Source organism: Rhea americana, unplaced genomic scaffold, assembly GCF_003343005.1.
Source record: "Rhea americana isolate MKP2758 unplaced genomic scaffold, rheAme1 scaffold_44, whole genome shotgun sequence".
Classification (NCBI taxonomy): domain Eukaryota; kingdom Metazoa; phylum Chordata; class Aves; order Rheiformes; family Rheidae; genus Rhea; species Rhea americana.
In genome coordinates, this window is record NW_028186579.1 from 812,428 (window position 1) to 838,283 (window position 25,856).

The following is a 25,856-nucleotide window of genomic DNA, read 5'->3' on the forward strand; positions in this document are numbered from 1 at the left end:
GAAATGCTGGGGTCTGCTCCGACAGAACCCTTTTTACCACTTGCAGTTAGAGCAGGACATGAGAGATGAATGGAGGAAGAGGAGCAGAGAAATGGAAAAGTACGTATGTGGGAAAAATTATCGCACATAAGCAGGTCACATGCAACTAAGGTGCCAAATGGAGGCTGCRATGTCTTTCTGAAACCAAGGCAGGTCACCACAAACTGGCCTTGCGTTCAAAAARTAAACCTTTTAAGTAGAGGCCTCTACTTTGCAGCTAGATTTGGTTTGGGGATCAGTTTAAGGTGCAGCTCCCCACAGATCACATCGTGCAGTCCTCAGATGACAAAACAAGAAACAACTTCCCCAAAAAACAGATCCTTTTTTTCCTCCTCCAGTGATAAATCCATGACTTTTCTCACAACCGCTGTAAAGATTGCAATGAATTATGAACTCCAGCAATAAAAAGCAGATATGCTTGTTCAGTAAAGGGAGTCGCATACAATTTCACCACATTATTTCTCTCAACTAATTCAAATGACAACAGCCTCTTACAGACTACATTTCCATCAGCAAGTTGCTAGCCCTGTCCAAGTTGTTACACGTTTACTGAAAAATGTAGCTTCTTAGGGGAAAATTCCTATAGCAATTTTTCATTCAATTTTTAAAATAAAAACAAAATAAATTTGGCCATGTTAGCAACTTTTTCAAGTCATTCCAGATAGAAAACTTTCCATCTTTTGAAATTCACAGGGTTGTGTCAAAATCTCATATGCTATCTCAAATGCTTCCCTGCTCTCTGATTTGTCATTTAAGGAAGAAATACTTAAAAGAATACTTTAAGTATTTATTTAAGAGAATGTTTTGAATCAGCTTCTTATAATAGTAGAAAATGCCTATCAAAAGCTGTTAGTGCTGGAGAAGGAATCTTTTTGTATACAGATGTTCACATATTAACTACTACTTAACTGAAAGGAGTAAAAAAATGATGCATTATGTTCTGCAACCCATTTGACTATGAGCAGTCCTACTTTGTATTTTTCTTTTAACAGTGGGTAGTTTTAGAAGCTGTTCTCGTACCATTACGTATTCACAATGGTCAGTTGCATTTATAAAAGCAAGAAATGCAGGAATACGTTGCTTGAAGATGTCAGCATTTCTTCTAGGCTATCTCCTTGCTGTAAAGAGTATTATGCACCGGATGAACTATTTCATCAGCGCTTCGAAATCATGCCTTCAGTATTGCTTCCTGAGGATTTCCCACCTGACAACCCTGGGAAGAGGGTGCAACTGACCCCACCACCAGCTTGGCTGGCTCATCTCTCCAGGTTTCCTACAGAACAGATGAAAAGAGCAACATTCTCCAAACAGTGACCAGAGCACTAAAGTTAAGCTGCTGCTGAGCTGCCCTAAAGAAGGGCTCCCTTATCTCTACTGTTTGTAAATGTAGCCTAATGAAATCACCTGACAGGTCAGAAGCCTAAGTTTAGGACAACTATAACAGGCTATCACTTAAAACATCGTACTGTTAACGCCGTCTTTTGCAGTTTGTTCCATAAATTCCACTGGCAGTACTGGCAGTTAAACCTTTCAAACAACTAACCAACAACAGTTTTTTGGGGGGACCATACAGTCATTTGGTTTTACACATAGGCAGTTAGAGCAACACATTGCTAGTGAAGACGTTACAAGTTCTTGAAGGTATCGAGAAAGCAGGCTGTGACAAGGCAGGTGCAACTGCACTGAATGCAGAGGAGGTAAACATTTCTGTAAAGTAAACATCAAAGATTCAATACTTTTCCATTGTTATGCTGGGGAACCACGGAGAGCGCCACTTCTGGGGTTTTACCCAATGCTCAGACAAACAAAACCCACTCGCCCACCTGAAACCCCCCAACACATCCTATGCCCAAACAAGTAAATCTGCCCACCCACACCAAGCCACCCATTAAAAATAACTAAATTAGAAGGACCTCTGAACATACCAAAGCGTTCCTTGTGCTATTAAAACCAGCACTGTAGTCAAAGCTGAGTAGCATGTAGCAAATGTCCCCGATGCACCTCTAGCACAACAAACGAGACGCTGAGCACCTGCGCTCTTTCACTGGATGGCACTCTAAGAAAGAATTTTTGTTAGAATCTCAGCAGCCCTTAAAGCTGCTGTCGTATATCTGAAAAAAATCTTAAYGCACAGTACCACTCCCACAAAAAAGAGATAGAGCTTCTTCTTATATAAGTATGTATATTATTTAACACTCAAAAACAACAGTTCCGTCACATCTATGYAAAACCAGAAGTGGTGAGGAGCTGAAAGAGTAAAAGTGAATTTTCATTCTATTGTATCTACTCATTTTGTTTGTTTGCCTCAGGGCAAGTCAAGGGCCCTCAACACACTGCAGAACAAGGATCTATACCCATTTTCTTTTTCTTCCTTCATTGTAGCACAAGGTGACTGATAAAATTCATACAGTATTTGCATTTATTAATTATTATATTCTAGAAAATTATCTTTTTGATCTGGAAAAAGAAGCAACTACAAAACATCTTATYGCTGAGTTAAAAACGAAATGGAGGCCACCATCTTTTCAGACAATTGTTCGTGCTTTTGCAGTCATCTGAATATGAGCTCTGCTCTTTCTTGAGATGTATGCATTGCTTCTGAGTTAGATGTGAAGGAGAAGGCCTAGGTGACGGTGACAAAAATAACTTTCAAATAGATGTTAGTATATTCATACTGCAAAGAACATAAAAGGAGGCAGGAAGCAGGGGAGGGAAGTGTCTCTCTCTCATATCACATTTAAGTGACAGCACAAGTAACAGTGACTTTTTTTTTTCACTGAACTGCTCACAGATATGGGACCATTGCATAATCTTGCAATAATCTTGTAAATTCTATTCACTCTTTTTTCCCTGAGCATTACAGGAATTGACAGAATTAAAAGCAAAAACCATGATTTTCTTCACTCATCACTCAAAAGAAACAGATGCAAAATACAGCAAGTTTTCCTGTAAAAACAGCTTCTTCGTCCTACTTTATGAACTAGTTATTCTTAACTGTAACAACCTTCCCTTGCACAGAATATTATGTAGCGCTAAGAAGCTTCTCAAATCTTTGCAAATCAGGCATGATAAACAAATTGGTTTATTGCAAACACAAATCCATACACACACAGGAGTGTAACAGCTGGCTGATGGAAGCAGACATGCCTGTCTATCCCAATCTAAACTCATGCAGGCAAGCAGCACTAGCAAGAAGCACCCAGGGGAAGGGAGAAGACACGCAACTTGTCACAGAACTAAAAAGGGGGTGAAGGGAAAGCATACATTTTTGAAATGTCTTCTTGGTAAAATATTGGGCTAAGACAAATTTCCCTGACATTTCTGCAGAGAGACAGAAATCTCTGGAAACTCAATGYGAGAAGTTATTTAAAATATGCATAAATTTCATTTGATTCTTAAAAATCAGCCTTTCAGTAGACCTATGTTCTGCACTTTAGTGAAAGAAAGAAGGGGGTGCAGGGGAGAAGGATTTAAATTCTTATAAAATAATACAGAAAAAAAAAACATTTTCCATTTCAAAAGATATTATTTTAGGACCACATGGAAAATATTTTTCAGAATACCATCCTTGGTGACATCTTAGATGGCCTGTGTGAGAAGTATGTATCCAATAAGCACACAACTCAATGCTGACAACATAAAGAAACAACAAAAGCAAGTCAAACTCAATTCTACTTGAAAATGTGGCTTTCTAAGRTACCAGAGAAATGCCATTTCTCCAGTAAAAAACTGGGGCTTTGCATGGCTTTCTTCAAGAGTACCAACACATAGCCTTTGTTTTATTCAAATCTGTAAGCATTCTCCTTGAACCTCCTTGTTCTCTAAAACGTTTTCTTCAACGTCTTTTCCAGTTTTGTATTTACATTCCTAATGGCTCTTCACACTGTCTCAGTATCCTGGAAGATTTTTTTAAACTAAATCCAGAAATTCAAACAACATGCTCCCTATTCTGCCCCAGGGCCCCTTTGCTGTTTGTCATACAGGTCCTTTCTCCTTCCAAGCAGTGCCTCCAGCACAAGTAACCTGTTTTTCTATCCACTGCATTCTTTGGTTTTCACTCCTGTAAGGCTTCACTCTTAAGAGAAATACTAATTTCCACTTTAACAGTCCTCTGCTGAAACACCAATTTTTCAGAAACAAATTTTCTTATCTGCCTTGGTGGGGGCATCCCTTCATAKGTTGTTACAATAGGGCAAAACAGTGACTAACCCTCCAAAGAGCAAAGGCCTTCCTTGAAAACAGGGTGCATWTGGCCAGAGTATAACATTTCTTCTAGAGACCAAATACTTTCAGAAGTGACCTAAAATAGAAATAGGCGTCCTAGCTTCAAATGAAGAATACGGAAAGGGAATCTTCTTAGCAGAAGGAGGAGGAGGAAAAGTTGAAGGACCTGCCAGTAGAACAAAACAACAACAAATACAAACCACAACTCTCTTCAGGCAGAGAAATAAGACAGAACAACTACYGTGGCTGGAAATAGTTTGAGAGAGGGAGGAAAAAACAGTTCTGTATATTAAAAACAGACTAATTAGATATGAGGGTTAAGATATAATAAAGAGCTATGCAAACAAAGGGTCAAGCAACAGTGTCCTCAAAGTGGAAGAGATATACCCTTGATGCATATAATTCAAATACTTTGGAAGAGGATACAATTTTCCAAGCTTGACTTCTTCAACATAGGTACAATTCCATGACTTTTCCTTTATTGTTCAAAATTATTTTGGACTTGTTAACAAAAGTATGGATTTAAAAAGCCTGTGAATCTAACTTGCAAACAGTATTTGACAAAATCCTTTGGAAAGGCTACTAAGAAAATTGAGTTTTATTAGGGAGAGCATTTATGCAGATTAGAGACTAGCAGAGAAACAGAAAATACATGAGAACAAGAGGATTAGCTTTCAGTAAGGCAAGAAAAGATTAAGGGAGGGACATGCTCAGGTCTGTATCTGGGATAGCAATGTTTCATACATTCTTGAACGAACTGAAAAGGGATGAGGGCAGCACCTCCTCTCTCCTCTCCAAAAATCTGAGCAACTAAAATCTGCAGATAGCAACATTATTTACAGTTGTTCAAAAACAAAGATAATTGGAAAGAATTCCGGATGTCAGGCCAAGGGGCAAATTAAATCTACTGCAGATCAATAGAAAACAAAGTRCATTTAAAAGAACAGTATGAACTACTCAAGATTCATCGTTAGGTTTAACAATTCTGTAGCAACTTAATATTTAAATCAAGTTTTCAGTATATGAATGTAAACCACTACTAAATGTAGAGCAGTACAGTTTAGAAATAGTCCTTTTTTTCCATTTTAAAAATGAAAACATTCACATGATTATCTAAAGGATAATACCAACAATGCTGTTGTGCCCCAGTATAAATCAGCTGGGCTTCTCCATCGTAATATTGCATTCAGTCCTTATCATTTGATACCAAGAAGAGACAGCAGATATACTAAAAGCTTCCAAAAATGGAAACACAAATAGTTACGGATGAAGAATGATTTCCATGCTGAAAAAGACTCAACAATTTGAAACAATCACATTAACAGAAGATAGTCAAAATATCAGGAATATACAAAAAGAATTGTGGGAGAGACTACGATGCTTCTAAATACCTGCACTTTCTCAGGCAAAAACAAGGGAATCTTTGAAATGACAATGCACTAAAAGCTGCTAAAAGGAAATGAGTTTGGTTGGTTGGTTATATAGTGGTGTTCTGTTGCTCTTTCTTTTTATTATTTAATTCAGTGCAGAGTTTGCAGTATTTTTTTGCCATAAGCTATGATGAAGACCATAAAAAGATTCAAGAAAATGACTACAGTKCTATATAGCTCATGACAATGAGCACATTGAGCTACTTCAGWCAGGAAAAATATCAGAAACACCATYCTTTTCTCTTTGTATTTTCAGAATGTAAGGTTTTCATGGTACAGAACCAAACACTAACAGAACAGTTCAGAACTTCCCCTGTGGGAATTCAATGTAATTGATCACCTTAAAACAAAGAACATCACAAGTATCAGGTACTGCCCTCCCAAATGTCAGGCAAACTGCAGACCTAGGTTGCAGAATTGGTCCGTTAARGTACCTAATCCTCCAAAAAAGTATTTCTATACAGCAGGCAGAGGAAGTTCAGAAAAAGAAGAAATATAAAGCTTTGTTGCAGGGCTTCAGTCTAAGAATGCTAGATCCAGGGTAAGAGATTTAAAGACACCACTTTTGAACAAGCACAGCAGTACTTGCAGCGTTTCAAACAAGGAACTGCACTTATATGTCAGGAGAAAGCTGACATACTGAAGAAGTTGCTGGCTTGCATCAGGGATCTGCCATTGGAGTGGTCTGGCACAAACTGGCTTCCTCAGTCACTATTCCTCAGCAATGATCACAACAATATTCATATACAAGATGCTTATAACAGAAGTAAAGCATTTTTATCATTAGTGCTACAATGTACATTTTTGATCAACTTACTCCATAGAGTATGAATCCTGTGTTATCTACAACAGCATGAGAGATTTTTGTATCTAGAAATCACACCAGAACTAGGTTAGCCTGGCAGTCTTGCAGCATGTCATTTACATATGAGTCAATCCTTCTGCAATACAAACATTAATGATGCATTCCCCATTGTCCTCCTATTTATACTATTTAACCTGCAGGCATGCCAAGTTAATTAAACAAATCAATCCCATTGAGGTAATTGTCTCTCAAGCAAATTAACACAATTATCCTTTTTAAAAGAAAATCCACGTGCTATCCAATGTATTTCTTTATATAAATCATATGCTTGTTCCTTCTCTCCAAGGCTGATGGCCATTCAGAAGCCTGTCTTAATATGCAAGGTATAATGACACGTGAATCAGTGGCCAACATTTGACTGTTACACCCAGCAGCTTCTCTATTTGCATTATTCATTTGCACTCAAGTCAGAGGCCTCAGTCAGAAATAAAGGTTCTCAGAGAAGGAAGGATCCCGCTGCACTGAACACTTCACAACTGAATGATTATGAAGATGGTCTCTGCTTCAGAACAGTATGTAACTGTGGCACTTACAACTTCAGCAAGATAAGCAGTGAGCTAGGCAATAGASACATTCTTTCTTCTCCAGCTTAAATGCATAGAAAACCCTCTGGAACAGAACTGAATCAATTCCATGAATGACATCTTGGTACACAAACAAAACTCCAACATAGACTGGACTGGTCTTCAGCTGACTGAAATGCTAGATATATTTGATTCCTGCCCACTGACTGGGTTGGAAAAGCACCACAGGAGAGGCCTGTGTGCAGCTCTTCCAAGGTAAGAGGAAGGGACAAAGCAGGAAAGGAAAGAAGAGGAACAGGAAGGGCTGCAGGAGAGTGTGAGGAGCTGCTCCACCAGGTGGTGGCCTCTCTTGGGGTCTCCTGTTATTTCGAGAGTTGGCTAGGTCCCGGGGACCCCTTCTGCCAGGGATTGCTCTCTTTCTAAAGTGAGAGAAAGAAAGATGGGCATGACAAGAAAGTGGGCAACAGGATAAACAACTCACTCAAGAGGGCATCTAGAGTACTTAGCAAGAGAACCATCAAGAAGGATGCTGTGAACCCTTGCAGAATACAGTTAGGCTCAGCTATTTCACATCCTCTTTTGRAAGCCTGCACCTCCATCCTTCACATGCAGCAAAGGTGCTGTGGCAGTTCAACGGACACCATTGCCCTCAGCTGCCTGTTTCTCTCTTCAGTCTTTATGGGAGTTTTCAAGCCCTGGAGCAGCCCCAGGCACCCCAGTTCACAGTCCAACGCCTGAGTTTTAAACCATCCTGCATCGGTGTGGCTAGGGCGTGGGCACACATCGCCTTCTGCCACATCTGGAGAAGGAAGAGGCTGTGATGCCTTGGGCAGGCAGCTGAAGGCTGAGATGCCTTAAACTACTGAAGTAAGATTCAGGACGGCTAGTCTATGTCAGAGCCCTGATAGAAAAGCAGTACAAAACATTAAGCACCCTGCAACCAAAAATGGAAAGCTTAAATATGAGACTGGTGTGCAAAACCACAATCTTGTCAACTGAAGTGTCTAACCAACTCAGCTCTTTTGAAAGACTAACACATTTATGTGATACATTTGTGACAATATGCATTGAGACTGCACAGTCGCCAGCTAAGGTTACTATTTTATTTTGCATTAATCTGTTAGCAGTAAGTGCTGTCTCAACGCAGAAGACTCCATTTTAAAGCTTACGAGAAGCTGGAAGAAAGAAACTGTTGGACAGAGGCAGGTAATTGTGTGTGTGTGTGTGAGAGCAAGAGAGAGAGGGCGAGCGAGCATGTGTGCGTGCGTGCACACACAGAGTAAAGGGGGGGGGAAGAAAAAAATGTTAACGAATCAAACCAGTAATAACTGTCTTCTCATTTCTCTTCACAGATGATTCAACTAAGGGTGAATTTGCTCCTCTCTGTGCCTCCCACCGGCTGCTAGGCAACTGTAGCAGTACAAGGGCAGACAGACATCAAGCACTAACTTGTTTCTCTTTTGAAGGAATTAAAAGGCTTAGTAGTACAGTAACTGCAAAACTGAGTGACTGACAACTGGCAACTGATACTAAGTTCCTGGGAGTAATTATGAGGGGAGGGAAGGACCAAAAGCACTAGGTGGGAGCGTACACAGGAAGGATTTTAATGGAAGATTTGCCCTTCTCTCTTTACTAAAGGAAAACATAGTACAGTTTTACTTTTGGACATATCACAACTAAAACATTTTTTCTCTCAGTACATTTCTCATCCATGCAGTATCATAACAGAAGCACCCCATCAGCTCGGAGATCATGGCTAAGATGGCAAATGCTCTGCTCCCTCCTGTTGCTCCACACATGTCTCTTGACCATCCCCAGCACATGATCACACCAGCCAACATCCCACCTGTCCACGACTCAGGCCACCATCTTGCAGCTGCTGGTTACAGCAGCAAGGCTGCTCGGCAGGGCTCTTGTCCCCACAATGCAGCTAGATGCTCCCCTCATTAAGGTAGTCGAAACTATTTGTAGACCATGTGGCAAGCCAGGCCACTAAAATGGTCTGGGTGAAACCTAGCCTTTTCTTCATGCAAAATTATTTTTCTACCTTGCATCATTTCAGTGACTTGATTTACAGGATAAGCATACAAGTAATTCARTTGGCAGATGCAAAGGACCAGTGACCCACTGGTTGGCAGTGAAGTCATGGTTCCCCACGATGCCAACTTCACCGGCATGCAGAAATGTTCCTTGCACTCACACAAAGGGTCAGACAGCCAGCAACTGGGCAGCCTTGCCTGCGAGGGCAGTTACAGATGCTAAAATAATGTTCCTTGGCACCCTACTGGGAAACAGCGGACAGAGAAGGAGCAAGTAAAGCAGTCTCTTCTGCAACCCTTCTCCAAGGAGCAACTAAGCAGGATGTTTAAAGAGCAGTATTAACATTTTGCAGATGGCACACAGGACATGGCTCATACTCAGTGCTTTTACTAACTATCCTAAAAAAGCCAGAGTAGTTTCACTAGTCTCTTGACAGGGAGCTTATACTGTAGGAGGACTCTACATAAATCATGCCTTCAATTATGTGTAATTCTGGTTTTACAGATAAGCAACTGAGGAGATTAGTTCCAAATTCACAAAGCAAGCCAAATAGGCAATCATCTTCATCTTTTTATAACGATTCTGAATTCTGCACTACATTTGGCATTTTAATTATCTGAACAAGCCAGTGAGAAAACCAGAAACAATTTTTCCTTAATAAGAACTATAGTACTTAAAAAATATGCACTCTCCCGAAAAGTAAGAAGAAACAGACTTAACTTATATGGCACAAAAGACTTCCACTAAGCTGACTTTATAAAGCCCAAAATCAGAATTAACACATATTAAGACACCTGCTTCTTATTATAATATGAATGTAACAGCATGCCAACTCACAACAAATAGTACAAACCTTTAGTGATATATAGCAGTTATGAGCCACAGTCCAAACAGATAATATATTCAGTAGGAATACAGAAGTATTTTTCATCAAGGGGCAGAGAAAAGGGAAAAGGGGCAGACATCACTAGGTATATTTGGAAAACCACTTCTGTGGTATAGGACTCAAAACACAGACACAGATGTCCTGTCATACAGAATCCAAGAATCCAGGCAGTGGCCTGGAGACACAAATGCAGAAACAGGCAAGAACCTGCACTGCTGTGACCTCCCCCTCTCTGTGGAAACGCAAGGCAACACTTACTGGCACAAAGCGTGCCAGAGATCGGCCTGTGTGATGAAAATATGCCTGTATTTGAGATTAGATTAAGACAAGCTTTATTTTGCACAGGTAACCAAACAGCTGCCAGAAGAAAATTCCCAGTTATTACTGATAGGGAATGAATCTGAACAACCTACCTAAAGGTGAGAAGTTCTTGGTGTGTTAGCTTTTCATTTTTCATGACCCATGGAACTACCCCGTATTTCACAAAAGACCAAGGAAAGCATAACTGCTTTGCCTTAAGTTTGTTCAGGGAAAGGGGAAGTTGCTACTTTACAAAGAAGGTCTGATATTTTTTTTTTCTTTTTTTTTTTCCTATTCTGCTTGGGCAGTTTTCCTCCATACAGATACCTAGAGAAATGCAAAGTTTAGTTTGTCTGACTCCTTTCATCTTCCTGAAAATAAACCAAAAAAATCCYCCGAACCTAACAGCCTGCTCTCACTACAGATGCCCCTCTCCACATGGATGTGTAGGCAGGACTTAAAAAGGTGAAAATAGAATTCTTAAGTCATGAACAAAAAAGAGGCAGATTTAGCAAAGAGAGAAAAGAAACAACAAAACAAAAAAAAATGCTACTTTTATAGATAGTACAGACAAGAAATAAGAGCACGTGCACAATGTCAAGACTTGGATGGTATTTAATTTCACAGGATTCGGTGGTCTCTTCCCATCATTTATAGATTCCTAAAGTAGAACAGACCATTGCGATCACCTTTCTGACCTCTTTCATAGAGTGTGCCACAGAACTATGTGCAGGTACATTATTTGTTAAAGTCCAGAACATATACATCAGCAACAATCTCCCTTGCTACAAACCCTTAGTTCCAATTCGCAAGCAAATGATCAAGAATCCATTACATCCAAAGGAAGGTGTTTCASTGAGTAATTTAGCCTATTTAATAATCTGTATATTACAACTATCCCAGATTCATCTGGTTTCGACTTTGAGCTATTCAGTTTCAGTATAACTTCTCCTTCTCCTGAACTGAAGAGTTCTATGCTTTCTTCTCTCCTCTAYAGATATTTGCAAAATACAACTCTGTCATTTCATTTAAATAAGCACACTATTTTTTAAAAAGAAATCTCACAGCAAAACAGGATTTCAAATTGTCATAGCTCTCAGCTCTTTTCTAAACTCTCTTCCTCTTTTAGCATTTTTTTTTCCTAAAGCAGGCACACAAGAACTGGACTCAGTATTCCAATAAGGATTTTATCCCATCCTACACACATAAYAACTCTACACATCTGCACGACATATTTGGCTTCTGCATTCAAGGACTGTATCCACTCTCTTAAGTCTGTATTTAGTTAAGCTTTTTTGTTGTTGTTGTTGTTGATCATCACTCCCAACTCCTTTTGAAYGTAAACTGCTCTCCAAAATGCATAAGTCCTTCCCTCTGTATAAAGTACAGAYTTATACTGGTCTGTGCTAACATTCATATTACTCAAATAAACCTATTCAAAAAAGAGGTATTCAGCCTTTGTGATACAAATAACGTCATTGTTTGCCACACCCATTATTCTGGGAGGTTATTTAACAAGAAGAAATCTTCTTCAGTATGATTACTAGTGATTCTGAAATAAAATTATCTTAATTCTACCAGCTAAAGGCTTATAGTTACCTCTCTCTTCCCATTTCAAATAATTAGATTGTTTCATTATCCATATGTACTCACTGCCTTTATTTTTCTCCTTTTTTCATACATGTAGACATACATACATGTGGCGGAAGTGCTGGTATGATACCTGTTCCTCTTTGCAGAAAAGTGTTGAAGAGCACTGATGTGTCTGATGTCCTCACAAGCAGCAGTATGGTGCATTGTTGTATATTGGTTCATTTTGAGCACTGAATACAGTATTTAAATGCCATCTTTACTTTCCCCTCACAGAAAAGCTTCACTAGTTAAAATATATCCTGGTTAAGTGAACGCAGGATTGTGGTTTGTTATTTGTTTTGGGTTTTTTTTTTGTTTGTTTGTTTGTTTTAGTATCTAATAAAGCATCAGCAACATTAACATTACGGTTATTAGTTTAGTTAATATGATGATGTTCCATTAGACAAAAGATAATACAATTGTAGGCTGGAAATTAATTATGGAAACATGTTGATATAGTTAAATGGAGTCATGAAACTTTTTCAAATGAGGGAGCACTATATCTACAATACATTTTAAAGAGGTTAACTTATTTCATCTTTATACGCATAATAAACTTTTGCTCTCTGCTGTCATCTCAGATACGTTTTTATAATACAAGAATGAGTATTTTTAAAAAACAAGACATTATGAATATTAAAAAAGAATCTGTGGTAGAAGTCTGTCAGAACAACTTGCTAAAACATAGCAATCCATGCTTTTAGCTCAAAAAAGGAGGATTCTTATAATTATTAAATAATAGTAATATTCATAGCCCAAACTGCAGTTTAATTATACTTTGCTTGCTTTTCTACAGTAAAAAACTTCTTTTAGACAAATGGCACCACCTGTGAAATACTGCACTAGAAAGTATATAAAGAAGCAGGAGCAGGAAGTCCAAATTCATTGCTACAATGAGCTAAAAGTCAGTTGATGTTATAGGCTACGTGACACGGTTCCCTGGAAAAGCAGGGATCCGGACTCAAGATCCAAGAATCCAGCGCTGCTTTGCCCACATTGTTTTATTTAGGTCACAGAAATATCATAATGTACACCTACAAAGGTCAAAGTTTAATAGAGCTTTAACTTTTTAACAAAGATCAAACAAGTTTCAATGAATCTCCTCAGGTAGCACTGTTTAAGTTAAACCAGGGCAGGTTTTCTGGACTAGGTGAATTAACTACTAGCCACAAAGCCTACCTTAGGACATTTAACTAATTACCTCAGAATATACCTACCAGAACTCATTTTWAAAAAAATTATTTTATTAATCAGAACTGAAGACAGGTCAGAGGATCACCAGCTTGCCAAGCAGGAAAACGCCTAGATCAACATGCCGGGATTCCTGCAAGCCAAGACGATGACTTGCTTCTCTCAGTAAGAGGCATTCTTTTTGTTCTGGTTTCCATCATAAAATAAATGGGTAGCAATTTCCTCATTTCTGAATGTGCTAGTATGAAAGCAAGAAAAAGTCAGGGAGCCTAATTCTCACCTGCTCACAGAAAGTTCACACCTCTCTAACTAAAATAACTGAGGTAGAAGAACCTCCAGCCATCTGAAACAACATTAATCTTTCCCATTCTCTGTGATCTGGTTTCAAATGAACCCAGTGATTCCTCCAAGCCCATGTCAAGCCCACCAAAGGGTTTGTCCAGACAGCAAAGGACCCTCTTCATTACATAATGTGTTTGAACTTCAGCTTCACTGAGCAGACTAKATAGTCATCACTCGAAAGGAGTGGACAGAGATTAAAAGTGGAGCACTTAAACGGGACGTGCTAAAATGCTGTTAATTGTTATTCTGCTGTCAGGTTACATGTTGGCCTTTTTTCAGCTTTTGAAGTATGATCCAATTGACAAAGTAGGCCGAGAGACTGTCTCTTTTAATGCCAAATTTCTCATACAGGTTCCAGCCAGTCACTTAGCACTGCACTTATCTTTTGTGGTTTCATGTATTTCCTATTTAAGAAAGGACTATAGCAGTTCCTGGTTTGTTACATTTTCTTCAAATAAAAGTTTCAGCAGCAGCTTCCTCTATGATGTATTATTCTATATTGGTGAACATTCTGTTCCCTTTTACCATACGCAGAAAAACTCAGAAATCTACAAAAAGGATTTACAGATAGGAGGCAACAAGATGAAGGATTTCAAAATAACCTCTATGATGACAGTATATGGGACTTTTCCTCCGTACCTAGACTTCAGCCCTCCCTTCTCCATCTGCACTCTCTAGCTCTTTGAAAATAATGAGCAAACGTTTCTCCAGCTCCACAAATCTGGCACATTTCATTTTCCTTGTCATTTAAGAGATGCACACAAACTATTTGGTATTAATAGTAAGAACACTCTGCACCTTATAAAGCTTTATTCAAAGCATTCTGTGATCTTCCGCTGAGAGCATTAATTTAGCACCTTCACAATAGTTCTGAAGCATATGCTATAATTCATTTCACATAGCTAGGAACTCAGAAGCACAGTCAGTCATTGGTTTAACCAGGAAGAGAACCCATGTCCTGCCTCAGATTCATTCTGTATTTCAGCATTTCTGGACCAAYACTCAAGCCCTTCCTGCCCCAGATTCAACTTCAGGAAACAGTCATCCCTTCCCTCTTCTATTACTGCACCTATACAAGTCTCTGGCAGAACTTCCCAGACATCTTGTTTAATATAACAATTAATGATTAAATAGTTAAATCGTTCAGGAAGAAGCCTGTCACCTCCTAAGGAAACTAGTTATACAGACAACAGTCTCACCAACAGCAAAATATATGGCTATGTTTTTACTTCCCAGATACCAGCACACTGGCTGACATGAAAAGCTGATGTTAACGCCTTCCAAATGAAAAGGATACTCTAAGGGTCTAGTCTTTAAAAATAACTTCCTTGGATAAGCAAAAGGCTGCATGTAAAATATCACATAAGTCTCAATTCATTTTAAGCAAGAGAAAAATAACATAGAAGGTCAGTTTCTCTCTCTCTCTCTCTCTCTCTCTCCTTGTACTATTCTTCAGATATGCTTTTTATGTAATTATGCGACAGTATTTCTTTAATAAGTAGTAAATACAGTGTATACAAAAGAGAGGACAAGAAACTAGAAGAGGACTTAACATTTTAATACCAAGGCAATATCCAAATATGTAAGGAAATAATTTCAMATTTATCTCAGTAGCAAAAATGAAAATCATGTATGCAAAGAAGTTAGGCTAASTAAAAGTTATCTTGTCTTATATGAAAGACAGCACTAGAGCTTCTAGCTGTATGTGACTCACTAGTGCTTAAAGAACATTACTGGTTTAGAATCTCACATCGGGATCCATCACTCTGACACTTGGACACACAGCCCTCCTCCTTTTTTCAAGGAGAAGTAATTTARTAATCCAAGAGAATGTCTTGTCATTAACCAATGTCAGCTATGGTTTTGCTGAATGGGTGCCCATCACCACTTTTATCCAAGCCTTATGCAATAACAGAAACTAGAAACTACTTGTTGAACTTCATGTCATTCTACAGATGACCCTACAGTACCTCTCCAATCTAAACAAAAAACAGGTTTCATCTTTTGTCTCTCAAGGAGTCTTAGAGCCACAAAGCAGCTCAAGACTCCACTCTTCAGTAGGGTATTCAGAGTAAGCCGTCTTATCTCTTTCATTCCTTAGCACCATGCCCAGAACTCAGAGAAACAAGAACACACTTAGCTAGCTCCCGTCTTCAACCCAAAACTCAGGAACGATTGGTTTCTGAGTAACAGATGTGTGGAACGTGCATTCACTGCTGGAGAGAGAACGCTGACGCCTCTCACGGCTTCTGTAAAAGCCCCTATTGCACCTTGTTATAAAAGGGAAGTTTCCTGGGTAGCATGAGAAGTACAAAAGAACAGTGAAGAAAAGAGTTGCATCACAAACTACAGAGGCACATTCCATGCACATTTTTCATGTTTTTTAGACAGTGAAAGCCTGCTGGATGTCAAGACAGGATTGTGTTAAAAAGTTCTACTTTATCTGAGATTTGTTAGTGGGATTGATGGCATAACTAGTTCAACTTAAGAGAACACTGAGAGAAGACTTTATTACCCTCTTAAGGCTACAACAGGGGATGATATCTTAAGCTGTAAGCCAGCAGAAAAAAAAGCTGAGACAAAAAAAGGACAGTAGGTAATTTGTTCTTTCAAATTGTCTATTCAACAAATGTAAAGAAAGTTCAAATGGGACAAAATCAAGTATCCTAGTTTGCCTGTCTTTTTTTAATAGCACAGACCATGATAAGGGCCAGTGAGCACATACTTTTCCTTTGTGTAAGTAAAAGCATTTAAACATTATAATAATCCAAGAATCAAAGAGACACCACTAACATTTAACCCAAAAGCAAAGTATTCAACAGCCAYTGAAAGATGACTTTGGTGGGAAGGTACCATTACTTCCAATTCTCAAAGTCTTCCTGGGCTGCCTTAAGCAAATTATTCAAGTTACTTTACAAATGAGCAGAGCGAGATGCATAAAACAAGGATGTGTACAACATCCCTAAGGAACTTAAAGGTTTGACCTTTTTAATCTCTAAGAGATGTTCAAATACTATACTTACAGGCAACTGTTATAATGAATCATGATACAGTGAATAATGAATCATGAAAGCATTACATTGTAAGATTCAACCCTGCATTTCAAAGCAGAGGGCTTATATAGTACTAAAGCAGTAAGTTAACTTTTTTGCCTGATAAAATGAATAAGGAAAAAAAGCCATCCTGGTATGCACACTCTGCAGACAAATGTGTTCTAATAGTTTGTGATTTTTCTCTACTGTTTTTWAAAAAATATTTCAATGGCATAAAAATTGGAAATACATCTATCTCAGAAGCAGAAGATTGTTCTATTCCTCCTCGTTATTAAGCAGCACAAAAAAAGCCCCACAGGAAATTGAAAGACATTCATTTATTTTTAGCCAAGTCTTTGCCAAACTGTTCCTTTTCACTATTAACTGAAAGTAATATGCAACTGTCTGGTCCTTAATCACCATATAAGACTCAGACAAAAAAAAGTTATCAACAATAAATCTTACCTTAAACAACAAAAAACTCCAAGYGATATAAATAGTTCCCTAAAAAAATGTTATTTAGCAAAAACAAAAGAACTACCACACACACATACAGAGAATATTTAAAAGCAAGATTTTAGAGCTGTAATTATGTTTACACAAACCCACACCTCAAAGTACAAGARGTTCAATTTAGAGATGCAAAATTCCTTAAGAACGATCTCTAGTGACCAATGTACCATACTTCCTCTTCCCCCCCAACTTTGCTACTTTGGGGTTCCCAGGGGATGCTGTCCATTACCTTTACCAAGGATCAATGATAATTGATTTAAAAATATGGAAATAATATAATATAATATGCATAATAATAATAAATATAACAATCAATACCAATGAAAAAATGTAAGCACTTCTTGTGGAATCTGTGTAGAATACGAGATCCGGAGCAATGTTAAAAAAAAAAAAAAAAAAAAAAAAGTGACGCAGATTATAGCAGAGTTATATTTTTTGCCAAGTATAATCTATCTGAACAACAACTGGTTTTCATTCAGCAATAACAAAAAGTTACAAACTTCTAGGAATAAAAAAGAATCGTAAGAGTCACACTTGAGGGATTGCATTCTGGAAGGCAGCAATCTTTAAAAATGACTGGAGGTCATGGCAGACAACATCCAGACAGCGAACTTCCTGTGTGATTCTGTAGCTAAGTAAGGAAATGTAGCCTCTGGATAGATAAAAACATAATTTTGTATAAGGCAGGGAGAGAGAGAGAGAGTATTAGCTACAAACAGTAACAGCAAGACCATTATTGGAAAATAACATCTATTTCTGTTCTGTTTACTTCAGAAGACAAAACACCACAAGAACAGCTAAAATTTCAGAAAATATGTCTTTTTCCTGCGAGTTAAAGTCAGCCTATTTTGCTGATCACAGAGAGTAATGGTTATAAGTGACTTACAAAATGGCTAAACATCACCACAAAACTTTACTTGGAAGGTAAGAAATACCTAGTCAAAACTATGCTCCCAAAAAGATGCTGCTGGGCAGAAGAAAACCTTTTGAAGTGTTCGGAATAAATCTCCTTTGTCAGACTGCACCTAACTGCACTTGATCGATAAGATGTGTAGTATGCTCAGAAACTGATTGACAGTAAGCTTGCAAAATGCAGTACCCAGAAGAAATACTTACCACATCTTATCCATTTGACTAAATATCTATCTGGCCCCTCAGTTATTTACATCTTCATCATTTTGCAGCCATGCAATACATTTGGAGATACGGACTTCTGCATTTAGGTCACTCCAACCAGCATAGCTCTTCGAGCACATCTCTTCAGAAGCACAAGCTTCTCCCTATAGCACTCTGCCACTCTTGACAAAACCCTACATTGCTACAGCCATAAGCAAGACTTAAGAAATTATACAGCACAAAATTGCATTGACTAAAATTCTCCTGGAGGAAAATGAATGTAACTTACAACTGGAACAAGTTGCACTCTTTGTCAGTAATAGTCAAGAGTGGGAATCTGTGTAAACTAACAACAGAAGTTAAGGATTTACTGTAGAAATTTCCAAGTGAGAGTTTATGGTCTGCACTAACAAGATAAGTTGAGCAGATAACAGAGGATCTTTATGGGGGGCAAATGTCTACGCATGAACTTCACAGAATGTTTTTTCTAAAACTGAAGCCCATTCCTTGGGGGCTTAGGAAGTCCAAAAATCATCAACAACCTCTGCAATTTCACAGTATATCAGGTGAGTATCAAGATGACAACCAGACATGGCATGTTACCTTTCTCAATGAGAACATAACAGCCGCCTGCCCTGTGCAGCTCCATGGCCCAAATTGGTGGCATGGGGGGAGCCCTCAACTCCTTAAAGCATCAGCCCTTTAACCGAGAGCAGGAAGTTACCACATGCAGCACTGGGTCAGTCATGTTTTGTGTGAGACTAACAGGAAAAAAAAAAAANCATAACAGCCGCCTGCCCTGTGCAGCTCCATGGCCCAAATTGGTGGCATGGGGGGAGCCCTCAACTCCTTAAAGCATCAGCCCTTTAACCGAGAGGGAAGTTACCACATGCAGCACTGGGGGTCAGTCGTTTTGTGTGAGACTAACAGGAAAAAAAAAAAACACAAAAAAAAACACACAACCTTCTGTATCTCTCAGAGCACATATAAGCTCAGTTGGGTATCTGAACTAACATTTTCCTTTAAATTCAATATCTATTTCTTTTAATGGAGTTTAATCTTAAATGTGAATTTCATAATTTTTATTCATTGAGCTTCCCCCTCCAAAACTTGCATTATTTTTAGAAAGCTTTTGTTGTTGTTGTTGTTTTAATCAGTAAGTTACTGGCATTAATTAATTTCAGCTTCAAAACATAAGCCATAGTTGGAACCTCCTTTTTTTTTTTCCTKTATTTAAGGACAGCCTCAATGTGGAATGACTTTTAGAAAGAACATTTCTCTACACTATCAGGAAAGGCTTAGCTTCACTACTAGAATTTCACCTTCAGCTTCAAACAAAATTCTCCTTTCAACTCCTCATCGCCCTCCCCTTAGTTTATTTAGGAAGAGGTTGATATGAAGAGTAAAGAAAAGAGTTATGCTGAGCAATGAGAAGGGGAGGGGAAGACGACACTACCAAATGGTCAGCGTTGGTGGTTAGCACTTTGGTATAGAGAGTCAATCTGATTTGTTTCAAAAATTAATAAGGAAAAAAAGAACAGCCCCCAAACCTTTTTTGGTTTTGGACCTAGGGTTTGTTAACAAAACTTCAGATAGGCCTCTCTATACTAGCAGTAACAATACATGGCAGAATCTTGACATTTCAAGCACTTTGCACAATAATTAATCATTTTAAAGATGAGTTACAAAGAAAAGAAGTATTATCCCCTCTTTACTGACAGAGGAGCTGACTCAAAGAGGACTAGGGGAGTTGCCCAAAACCACAGGCTAGTCATTAGCAGAGCTGCAGTTAGAAGTTCCTGGCTTCCAACTCTGTTTTCAAGCCATTGAAATTCTCTGCCTCTCTACAGCCGCACAGCTGACACATCACAGACTGGCCAGGTTAGAAGGGCCACCTGCTTTCACGGCTGGCCTTGTTGCCCAAGACCACTGCTCCCCTTCCTCTGCATAACCACCTGTAGCTATTTTGACCTCTAGTCACACCAGCAAGATCAGAGGGAAAAGATAAATACATTTATACCCCCCAAAATGCAAGTTTGGGGTTTTTTAAACACAAACTTTGAACACCTGAGTTACAGAGTCACCACGTATGCTATCAGGATGCATGTGCAATGGGCACAAACTGAAACACAAGAAGTTCCACGTGAATGTGAGGAGGAATTTCTTCCCTGTGAGAGTGACAGAGCACTGGAACAGGTTGCTCAGAGAGGTTGTGGAGTCTCCTTCTCTGGAGATATTCAAGGCCCGCCTGGACACGATCCTGTGCAATACGCTGTAGGTGATCCTGCTTGAACAGGGGAACTGGACTAGATCATCTCCAGAGGTCCCTTCCAACTTCAACCATTCTGTGACTAGATGCGAAGCACTGGTCACCCCGAGGCGGTGGGCTTGGCAAGAGGCAAGCGGCAGCAAGACCCATGCTGCCCTAGCAGACGGGCAGCGCTCGCTGGCTGCTCTGGCCAGAGCTGACCCCAGAAGGGGCAGCCACATCCCCAGGCATGTTTGCAGGCTTCCTCTGTGCCAACCAGCCCATCGGAACCCAGSAAGCTCAGTCCACCCCGAGGAAATGCTAGGAGTTTTGTCCGTGTTAGCACTCTGCACAGGCTCGCCAAGACCCTGAAAAGTGGCAGAGCTGGTACTGGAGTGGGGTGAAAGTTGGGTGACATGAGCCTGGAGACTGCACTGCTAAACTACACCCTTCCTTGTTTACACTTTAGGTACCCAGAGGGGAACTTCACATCAGTTCACTTTGTAAGCAAAAGGTGAAAATGGCTTTTTCCATATTAGCCCCATAGGCTTACTGTGTGTTTTATAGTACCAATTTCAGTTTTTCTTAATTGCTTGATCAAGAGTGCAAAGTTACCTATATGTTAAACAACCAGGCAGTTCATAATATGGCTGTACCGGATAATCCACAGTGAAAGTTGGTCTTTTTTGTAAAAATAGTCTGAAAAGTATTACACAGGTTAATTTCCCATTGTGATTTTTATAGAAAAGGCTTGACTCTTATAACATCAAGCTTTGGAAACCTAGTGTGACAAAGATGGGAAGGGGGAAGTGAGTATTCCATTTTTACATTAAAAGCAGAACTACAGAAATTCTGTTTTCATTACTTGATTAGTGTTAATTACAAACTTAAATCTAGGCCTTTGTTACATTAGTTCAATGTACTCCCCTATTTCCTATGTTCTGCCTAATATTAACCTACTTGGAGTTCTTCGAACATTCCTTCTAACTCACTTGATCCTCTGAGGCTGACACTAATCTACACATTAGGCACTGAAGTAATTTATTGTTTCAGAAATGCTAAGTATTTATGACTTACAACATCAGAATGTCTAAATATTCACATTTTCTGGAGAAAAAAAGGCAGAAAGAATTTACCTTAACATCTACATTTATGGAGACCTTTTTTCCACCTGCTATCCTTCCTGCAAGCTTTGCTATCTAGAGGCTTCTCTCTGTGCATGAATGACTCCGTTTCTCTTCCAATGCTTTCCAGGTACTTTCCATATACTCTGACAAAATAACAAACTAACACAATAAAAAGGAACTCAAATTACCTGCTACTGTTTTACTCAAATAAGCTTTCTTATTTTGAAGATCTTTCTAAGATGGCTTCTGTGGAGACAAGAATATACATATGCAATGTCAAAGGAAATTACTAAAACTAATACAGTGGTGATACAAGAACTGTACACTTATATCACATGTATTAAAGCAGCAAGAAACCACAACGCACCGGTTTAGACAGAAGTCATTCTTTGACTCTGTACCAATTTGGTCTCATTGAAATCAACAGTGATTCCCAGTAAAATGAAAACACAAATACTTCAATGAGTTACTGTAGCTCTGAACATATTAAACCTCTGAATATATTAAACTTGTGTTTTCACTGCCAAGACTCATTAAAAAAGAACAACCAGAAAATGTTTGCAAAACAGATTGCTTTTATAAAATGCACTAATATAGTACGCCCCAGCCATTAATAATAGAGCATACATCAATGTACTGCTTTTTAGATAATTAATATTAWTTGGCAATCTAATTGTAACTGTAAGACAAGTGACCTTGGAGCTGCAATTCACCAGGTCTAAGGTAACCGSGGGGTGCTAAACAGGTCTGAAATGTTACTTTCTTGTCATTTCCTTCCAAAATGACACAACACCATTTCAGTGATCAAAGTAATTTTCATCACATAAATKTACCTCTGAAAATAGTTTAGATCTTATAGAATGATTTTGTATTTATGATCGAACTTATCAGACACACCCTATGTGAAACTTGACTTGCAGCTCACAAGTGCCTCAGGTTCTTGGAAGAAAATAGGATAAATATGGGGCACAGGTAAATATGGAGGAAGGAAAAGAAAGTGCTGAGTGAGAGGTCTGGCACTCATCAACATCAGTGCAACCTTGCCAAGTCTCACAATTTCATCATTAGGCTTCAGGCATATTAGAAAAGGATTACTCTTTTTTTTTTTTTTTTATTTCAAGCCTGTCACGTACTTGACAAGATTTTAGCCAAAAGCTGGTCACTACAAGACARTCGCTATGACTACTCTTTGTTGGATTAATGCAAGATTACTTCCTGCAAAGACAAGATCATCTTCCATTGCTTTAAATGAGGCTAAAAAATAGAAATCCATTTTATCACAATGGCAGCAAGAAACATGCAAATATTTCAGAAGCCCAATTCCAGAAAAATAAACAACGGGAACAGGTCAAGAAATAACCACTTACGTGGAGCATGAGGCCCAAACAGGATCTCAGGCCTGAGGGCAAGTTTGGGGCAGGCTCCAGACTCAGTCCAGAAGGATGAAAACTCAAATGTGAAAAGGGCAGGGGAATGCAAAAGTGGAGAATAAGGTTRGGGGAGGGGGGAAAATACTGCTGAGGTAGTAAGGCGTAGGTGGAAGAAGCAGAGACACCCAAAAGCTGAGGCCTTGAGAAGAATATGAACACAACTGCAGCTTCGTCCTGCTCTCCAAGAGGACAGGTAGCGAGACAGGGGCACTTCTCAACACCGTGCCACTGCAGAAAGAAGAGTCCCCTCTGAAGGCTGAGAAAACAGAATGTTTGCACAAGATACATGCTCATAGCCCAGGATTAATTTCAACCCTGAAATGATCTCACACCAAACAAGGACAGTCTTTTCTTCCTAAGGTGAAAGACAAGAACCAGTAAAAAAAGGTTACTTCTTCCTCTCARAATCTCCTTTATATCCAGTCTTGTGATTTCTAGGGATCTGACTCATGATTTGTACATGCCTGGGGCTGGCAATAACRCCATAACTAAAGAAGGCGTCAAGGCCCTAAGCAGCAGAATTTGCTTAAGACGCTAAGCTCCCTAGGTGGTCGTTTTATGAGGTAAGGAGAGAATAAGTCCACCCTGTGAAAGACTGTAAAATAGAAATTAGCTGCTGCACTACGAAAAACTGTCCATGTTAAAGCACATGGGTTTATGGATATCCCCTTCACAACAAAGCAGAACAATACTTAAACAAAATGAAACTATTTAGTCAGACAAATAATTATGAGAACTATTATCATCGGAAAAATACCAGTGTCTGTACAAATACTAAGGTCTTGCTTCACATGCATGCCAACAAGTATCCAGTATTGCATTTATATCAGATAAAAAATTCTTCTCAGTTGGCAGAATCCACTACAACAAACTAGTCTGAGCAAAAGCAACTTCAGTTTAGCCCATACTAGCCATGCTGATTTTAAATGAGAGCATATAACACATCAACCCTGCATCAACAGCAACACCATCATGGATACTACACAGCCCTCAGATACAGCAAAAGAAAGTGTATCAGTGYATGATGAGCCTGTAGCTGAAGCACTTCAGCAGAGTGGCACTAATGCAGCCCAGGCTGAGTAACCTTCCTTAAAAGTTCTTGGAACATATGGGGACTGGTTCAAACACATGCAAGTGAAAAAGGTCATTTACATAATGAGTGAGGTATGCATGTAAGATGCTTTATATAATAGCACTTTAAATTACAAGACCTCTCACCTGAAGAGCTGTATTTTAATAGCTACATACATACAAGGCCATCTTTGGGTAGTGAGTAAAACATTAAATAAAACATTAATAACAGAATTCAGCAATGGAATGAAAGAGCTTGAATGGAGTTTGAATGGACAAAGAGGAAAATGCCTACCACATGCGAAAAATTAAGAAGCAAGCAGGTCTTTAATTCTTGTATAATCTCTACAGTGTTGAGTGGCATTTACATTTTCAGTTATTACTTGGATAGCTACTCTCGGAAGAGTAACTCTATTAAGCAAACTAAACTGAAATGAAAAACAATCTCAAAACTGTCTATAAGACTGGATCCCAGGAAAGACAGCATTTGGTCCTGATCCTCATACATGACATAATGCATTTAATTATTCTTACTACATATTCCAGTCAACAACCTAAAAGAACAATAAGTAGTTTTGAGGCCTCTAAATGTCACGGCATTCAAGTGGCCAAGAGAGAAAATGAAATAAACAAATGACAGAGCTGGAGAGTGACGGACTGGGTTGATAGTGACAGTCTTCTTAATACCTACATCACACTACTATTATGTTCAACTGTTTGTTGTTGCAATATGGTTACTCCAATACTTAAAATTGTAAAGAAATCTACTCTTAGTCTGTGAAAGTGTCTGAATCAGACAATGAAAGAGAAATAAAGTAGCTATCTGAACTCTGCCTTTTTAAAACACTGCTATTAAAAATCAGCAAATTTCAGGCCTCCTTTAGCACATTAAGGACAGTAAATACAGGTTTCAAATTCAAACCTAGAGTTTTTCTACTAATATACATTCCATCCTAATAAAAAATAGTCAAATTTTGAAAAAAATTTCAACAAGAAAAGTGTGTTCTGAAGCACAGAAACTAAAGCATTTTAAAAGTAAAAGGGGCTTTAAAATGTCCTGGAGAAAAAAAAAATCCCGAAACAAAACAAAACAAAAAAAAAACCTTTTACTTCATCTCTTACTTAAAGCTCTACGATACTAGGATAAGTCTACCTATCTGGCTAACCTGATGCTCCAAAGATCTGCATTTTTTTTTCTTCTAGACTTCGTACATCAGTCCACCAGCAGAGAGGATCAGGACAGAAGCTGTGTAGAGCAGAGCTGATACCTGACTGTCTGTTCTGATGATCAGAGACAAATGTAACATAGAAATAAATGTCTCAGTTATTTGTCAGGTTCTGTCAGACAGGCACAAAAATAGCTGTCTTCAATTAGAAGAAACTAAATGAGACTGTGTTTTGTGCAATAACATTTTTATCTTACCCTCTCTCTTACCTTATCAGATTCATCTCCTCACTCTATTCAGAATCCAACAAGTCATAAAATTCCATCTGTAATAAAAGGAAAACTCCATTAATACCACCTGATAAGCTTATAACAAAAAGTTAATTATAACTTCCAAGAAAAAAGTTAAATTTCTATTCCAATTCATTATAATCTATACCCCAGGCAAGTCACCCTCTTGTCTGCAGTCATCTGGGAAACCTGGATATAAAGGTATTAAAGAGATTGTAACAWGTTTTGTAAAAAATATATGCTCTTCCTCCTTTGCAAAGGATAACATGGTCAAAGTTGCACTTTGGCCAAAGTGTACAGGTTGACCTAGTGAGTCATAAATAAGACTGCAGCATCCCCTCATTAAATTGAATGAATGTCAAATTATATAATCAGAATGGTTGTAAGATG

At 38.6% G+C, this 25,856-nt stretch overlaps 1 protein-coding gene across 8 annotated transcripts in view; it reads right to left on the minus strand.

The window, feature by feature from the left end:
- TRERF1 (transcriptional regulating factor 1) overlaps positions 1-25,504 on the minus strand; it is a 73,096-nt gene extending 47,592 nt beyond the window's left edge. For 6 of the 8 annotated variants that reach the window (XM_085315816.1, XM_085315814.1, XM_085315812.1 and 3 more), the window contains exon 1: positions 25,446-25,504. The gene's annotated coding sequence lies outside the window, so the exon portion shown is untranslated. Of the gene's footprint in view, positions 1-21,697; positions 21,756-25,445 lie in introns of all 8 variants that reach the window. The other 2 variants (XM_085315810.1, XM_085315811.1) reach the window with 2 other exon arrangements.
- Between the last annotated feature and the right edge of the window lie 352 nt (positions 25,505-25,856).